This window comes from Mercenaria mercenaria, chromosome 10 (genome assembly GCF_021730395.1).
Source record: "Mercenaria mercenaria strain notata chromosome 10, MADL_Memer_1, whole genome shotgun sequence".
In the NCBI taxonomy this organism is placed as follows: Eukaryota; Metazoa; Mollusca; class Bivalvia; order Venerida; family Veneridae; genus Mercenaria; species Mercenaria mercenaria.
Window position 1 is genome coordinate 54074200 of NC_069370.1, and position 6952 is coordinate 54081151.

Below are 6952 nucleotides of genomic sequence, written 5' to 3' on the forward strand. Positions count from 1 at the left end.
AAATGGATTTGATTCAAACTTGAAATAGTTGTTCAATATCATCACTCACATCATATCATTATGACACAAGGGTCATAATCCTTGCACGAATATTTCATGAATTATCACCCCATTTTACTTAGAATTTCGGGTTAAAGTTTTGATACACTTTAAAGAATTCACTCTATCTCTTTTTAATAGGTCATAGATTTTTTTACACAGTCATTCTAGAAGAAAAACCAGTAGAAGTAAAAGTTATATCTTGAGTGCCACATGGGTCTGTACTTGAGCCTTTGCTATCTCTATTATGTATTATGAATGTAGGTCTAGATCTATATTTACAATGACTTTACACAGACAATTTTAATACATTGGATTTTTAACATTCGAAGTAAAGATTACTTTAGTGAAAGTTGGACATTGGATATCTTTAATCAAGGACTCCTGGAGAGTATTAGTGTGGAATTTTGTCAGATAATCAGAGTAATAATATCAACTTACAGTAAATTTTCTTGTCTCAATGTAGCCAAAACTAGAATTCTCCTGAACTCTACAAGGAAATAATATCTTAAAACTGTATTTGGTGTGTGGGTCACACAGTATTTGGAGTTTTTACCATTACCAGCAAAATTGTCATTTGTAAAATGTTTGCAGTCAGTAGGAAAATCATACTGCTTTGCGGGGTCGATCGGTCACAGATCAAAGTCCTAATGACCCTGAGACTGATATGATTTCTGCCCAGTTACCTTTAGAATCCTTAAGCCTGCTGCTTTCAAACTTCTTATGACGATTACCTATGATCAGTAAATTACCTCTGTTGGTATGAGGGTCAACATGTCAACAGGGCAAGGTCGTGATGATATCGGGACTGAAAATGGACAGGCGCACATGGGGGCATACATTTGTACATGTTTAGCAAACAGCTCTTGTTCTGTCAAGCAATTTTTGAGGCATTGTCATATTCTTGTTTTCTTGACTTACTGCGTTCTTAAAAGCTTTGGACCAGTTTTGGTTGTCGACAATGTCTGTGCGATTACGTTATAGCCATATCCTACTTTTAGGTATTTTTGACCGTATCAAGTGAGCCGGAAAATTCCGATCACAGATACTAAAAATTATAATTATTATCAATAAATGGAAAATTTGAGAAAACCAACATAACATAACATCCGCGCAGTCTGGTCAGGATACTGTTCACTTTCAAAACCAATTGGAATTAGAGAAACTGTTAGCGAACAGCATAGATCCTGACCAGACTGCGCGGATGAGCAGGCTGGTCTGGATCCAGGCTGGTCGCAAACACACTATGTAGATTCTTATTGGTTTTCCCATGGCGCGGCCAAATTATGCTGGTCTGGATCCATCCTGGTCGCAAACGCACTATGTAGGCCTAATTGAAAATTTTGAAAGTGAACAACTTATCAAACGTAAGTTTAATTTTGGTATAGATCTATTGCACATCCATCTCTGAGTTGCTTTTTTTAAAAAATTTATTTAGAAGCATTGAACCAAGCAAAATATGAACTGACTGTTTAGCTGAGTCTATTCATGAAATATAATAAATGAAATGTGTACCATGCCTCCACTCCGTTGTCATATAGAGCGGGAGTGGGTATTTCCGAACAGTTAAGCAATAAGGTTGTATGTTCGGATATACCCGCTTATATTGCCATTTAAAAACAACTTGTTTATAGAGCGATTCCAGCTGATTTAGCGTGTATAATTCCAAACTATATAAGTATACAGATATTGTCAGTACAGTGTATTGAAGATATTACCTATTGGACGTGTATTTCCGAACAGAGGGGGTAATTCCGAACAACAGGGGGGCTTATTCCGAACAGTTCCAACTTCTTAAAAACAGAACTTTTGTTTGTTTACAATGATAAACACAGACATTCTTTGTGATATTACTTGCATTTTTAACAAAGAAACTTTATAAAACAAAACATACAACTGGAATTTACAGAGCATCTGTACCTAAACCTAAATTTGCAGAAGCACAGCACAACATCTTGCCAACTTTCTACATGATTAATGTCCGAAACATTGAATATGGTATTACCACCCTATACAATGATGCAGTGTGTAGTGTTAAAATGTCTTAGAATCTGTGTTTAAATTAACAGTATTTGCATTCAAACGGAAGTTTGTCTGTATTGCCCAATAACTCATCTGCCACACATTTAGGGTGAAATCTGCATCCACAATTGGTGCATGAAGGGTTTTTCACATGCATAGCAGTAACGTGGACTTTGTTGTGCAGGGTTATCTTGGCACCCAAAATTCGCTTGCAACTCTTGACAAGCTCATGCTATTGCTACATGAGTCACCGCCTCCTCTACCAGAGTCGGATCATATTGCACAGTCATGTTTAAAACGAGCCAGTATGAATGAAAGGAAGTTGAACTCATTTTACAAAGTAGTAGATTTATTTATTTGCTACTGTATCTATTTTTCGGCGAACGCCGTCTAAGAACGAATTCGTTACCTATGCCACGTGACTTCAGTTTGCAAATCAAACTACTTGATAACGCATATTATAGATAATTTATCAAAATGGAAGATTTATGCAACACTCTGCCTGACTGGACGAGAGTGTCAATTTCTTTCACTCTGTTGATTGTGCTACGCTGAGTGAAATGTAGATGTTACGCGCATATAGCCAATCTGCGCATTTGGTAAATCGCGCAGCGCAAATAACCAATTTGTTATCTGCGCAACGATTTGTAAATCGGGCAGCCTTATATATTTCTTATATGCGCAGGGTAACTGTCTTGCGCGTTTGGTGAATGAGTCTCGCTTTTAACATATGGATGATATCTCCCGATAAAATTGAATATCATTAGAGGGTTAGACTTGTAGGTCTACATAAAATTGTTTAATTTTAAAACTGACGGTGATCAGGCACGCGTAAAGGTGTGAATTGACTGTGCTTAATTTGTAAAGAACAAGAGAAACATTTTTTTAAAGTAAATGAGCATATTTATGAGGTAATTTCAATGAGATGCTTCTGTTGACGACGGTATTAAGAGTCATTTGTCTTAGGTGTTAAAAATCTTTAAAATGATACAAAATACCCAAAGTATATTTATAATAACACAATTTTTTTTATTACTTGAATATCTTTCCTAAACCATGCTAAATTTAACTTTGTTTTATGGTTACAGACTAAAGTTGTAGCTTTTGCAAAGACAAATGTAATTTTAATTCTGTAACCCGCGTGGGATGTCAGTTCTGCGCTAATAGCAAATCCTGAATCCAAATATATTTAATTTATAAAACATATCATTTATATACCTTTTAAAAATGTAGTACAAATAGATAGAAACAAGAGCGATTTCCGTCATAACGAGAACGAAAAATTATATGTTTTATCTGTGCAAGACGTATGTCATGCGTTAATAGAAAGTTTTAACAGTACTCCGATAATTTCATACGCTATGTCAACTTTAATTTTGTTATTACAATTACAGACTAAAATTGTGTGTGTGTGTGTGTGTGTGTGTTCGGGTTTAACGTCTTTTTCAACAATTTTTCAGTCATATAAACGACGGTGTCTACTTGTAGCAGTGAGCAATATGCCCAACTTTATAGTGCTGCCTCACTGGAATATCACGCCGTAGACACGTGGCATGATACCCCACCCAGTCACATTATACTGACACCGGGCTGACCAGTCCTAGCACTATCCTCTTAATGCTGAGCGCCAAGCGAAGAAGCTGCTAGTACCATTTTTTACGTCTTTGGTATGATGCAGCCGAGGATCGAACCCACGACCTCCCGCACTCGAAGCGGACGCTCTACCATTAGGCTTCCGAAAATTGTAGCTAGTATATAAAGTTACTTCTACATAACTCGCGGGATGACGGTCCTGCACTTATCGCAATTCCTGAAATGTCAACAATATACCAAGTATATGTCATTTCGTACAATTCTAATTGATATTATGTCTTTTCATGCTTTTATAATGCAAAATAAATAGAATAACGAGTAAATTCCATCAAAACGTGCACGAAAGTTTATATTTTGTAGCTGCGCAAAATGTGTGTCCTGCTCTAATAAAAAATCTGAAAATTACTCTGTTTACTAGAATATCTTTCATAAACCATGTCAATTTTACCATTGTTTTATGGGCTGAAAGTCTAGCTTTTGCCAAAATGAATATCTTGTTACATCTGTAACCGTCGCGGGGTATCGGCCCTCCGATAATAGCAAATCCTGAAATGATGCCGAAATTTCAAATATATAATTTCATTTCTAAAGCATTCTATTTATGTACTTTTTTCTAAGAAAAAAAAAAGAAGAAACAAACAGTTTTTGTGGTAGAAAATAAATAGAAAAAGGAGTGAGTTCTGTCATGAATAGTACGAAATATTACTTTTTATCTGCGCAAGATATGTGTCCTGCGCTAATGGAAAATCCAGATATCACTCCGATAGCTTTAAAATAGTATGTTTTATGAATGAAATATATTTGAAATACAGTGTAATTTCAAACTTTCCTATTAGCGCAGGACCGATCTCCCACGCAAGTTACAGGTGTAACATTATAGATCCATTTAGATTTGTAAAAGAACTATAGTTTTAGTCTGTAATCGTAAATCAAAGTAAAAGTTAATATGATTTACCAAAGATATTCAAGTTATCAGAGTAATTTCCAGATTTATTATTAGCGCAGACACACATCTTGCGCAGATAAAAAATATAATATTTCGTTCTCGTTATGACAGAAATCACTCTTTTTCTAATCATTCTTTTACAGTATTCATTTGAAAGTTACATAAATAGTATGTTTTATGAATGAAGTATATTTGAAATACAGTGTAATTTCAAACTTTGCTATTAGCGCAGGACCGACCTCCCACGCAAGTTACAGGTGTAACGTTATAGATCCATTTAGAAAAACTATAGTTTTCAGTCTGTAATCGTAAATCAAAGTAAAAGTTAATATGATTTATAAAAGATATTCAAGTTATCAGAGTAATTTCCAGATAAAGCATACCAGAGGACGACGTGTGCAAGCTGGAGGAAATCACACCTTCACGCATGTTTGGGTTTTATTGCATGGAAGTGTCTAGGGGTACGGATCCGTACCTCTAGAATCAGATTCTAGAGGTACGGATCCGTACCTCTAGACAAGCCTGTTAGGGGTTTTCTAGGGGTACGGACCTCCAATTTACTAGAGATTAAGCGTCATTTACATTTCAAATTTTGTTAAAAATGAAATAACAAATAAGAATTCATCAGAATTCACCTTAAACTTGGATCTAAATGGTTTACTGATAACAACGTTCACCCGATTTGTTACATTTTCTTTCGAAACGTAAATAACCGAGGAACACCGAATAAATCATGATGATGATTCGAACTGGCAATATATATATATATATATATATATGAAGATTAAACAAAAACAAAAAAGTTAAATATCTTGGGGGAAAAACTATTTTTATGATAATTAACCCCTAGGGTATTTATGTTTTCCACACATTTGATAGCCGTGGACGTTTTCACAAACAGTTTAATTCTTTTACTTAATGTCGGTTAATTGATTATTAAACAATCAGTTCCGTGCCGATTATCATTATATCTTGTTAAATAACAAAATAAATAGGTTCATATTATTATGCTTAATTTATTTTTTTTTTGTTGAATATCAAATAGAATTCAGTAAAGGGTTACAAGCACTCATTTATCTGTTATCAACAGTTTATTTTACAACAAACCAGTGTATTCATTTGGAGTTCCTCGGTTATTTAGGTTTTGAAAGAGAAGGTAAACATCGGGTGAACGCTGGTATCTGTAAACCATTTAGTTCCAAGTTTTAAGTGAACACTGGTTAAGTCTTATTTTTTATTTCATTTTCAACAATATATATATGACCCTACATATCTAGAAAAAGGAGGTCCGTACCCCTAGAAAACTCCTAACAGGCTTGTCTAGAGGTACGGATCCGTACCTCTAGAATCAGATTCTAGATTTCCTTATTGCATCTTGTATAAGATCGGAGGTATTGAAACCTGGTGACCGACTGCAGTGAATTTACTGATGTAGAAACAAATTTATGACACATAATTTAAGTACCAAGATATTCAGCATTTGACATCTATATTTATTAATAACTTGACCAACTGCATGATTTATCAAACACGAAATGCAAATTTCTGATATATAAAGTTACATTTATTTGCGCTGCGCATTTGGTAAATCGCGCAGGTAACATTTATCCTGCGCAACGATTGGTAAATATCGTTGCGCATATAACCAACGTACAAAATTTGTTATATGCGCTGCGCGTTTGGTAAATAGCGCAGATTGGTTATTTGCGCTCAACATTACCATTGCTTTCTTGGGTCTGATAAAATGAATTGTTCAGTTTTACTTCAATTTTACTGTTATGTTTTATATTTCAAAACGTTTCATAAATTCTAAAAGGACTTCGGACACTATCATATGCTTCTAGCCTACATTTTAAATGCAACTTTCTCCTTAAGTATTTTAACAATACCCAAATAATTTCGAGTCAATGATAAACCAATGTATTAGTTAACTTATTACAGCAGAAACTTATTTGTATCTGTTCCTATCAAGATTTGTTTCTTATTTTATCTGGGCCAGGGTATATTTTCTTGAAAAAATAAAATGTTTAATTTCCGTAAAAATATAATGTCATCACTTTACGGAAGTTTTAAATATCTGAATTCCAGTCGAAAAAAGTGACAAAATCTGTTTATTTAAGGAAAAAATAACATTTTAAGATTAAAATCCTGTAAATAAATAAAAAAAGAGAACGATATTTTTGCAAACAACCTGTACTTGATTTATCTATACATTGTTCGTAATGTAAAGTTATTGATGCATTACATGTGTGAATAGGTATACATGTATAAGTGACCGGTCAGTTTTATAACAGCGGTTCAGGTAGTTATTTAAGCACATGTACATGTCTGTATAGCTCTGTTATAAGTGAT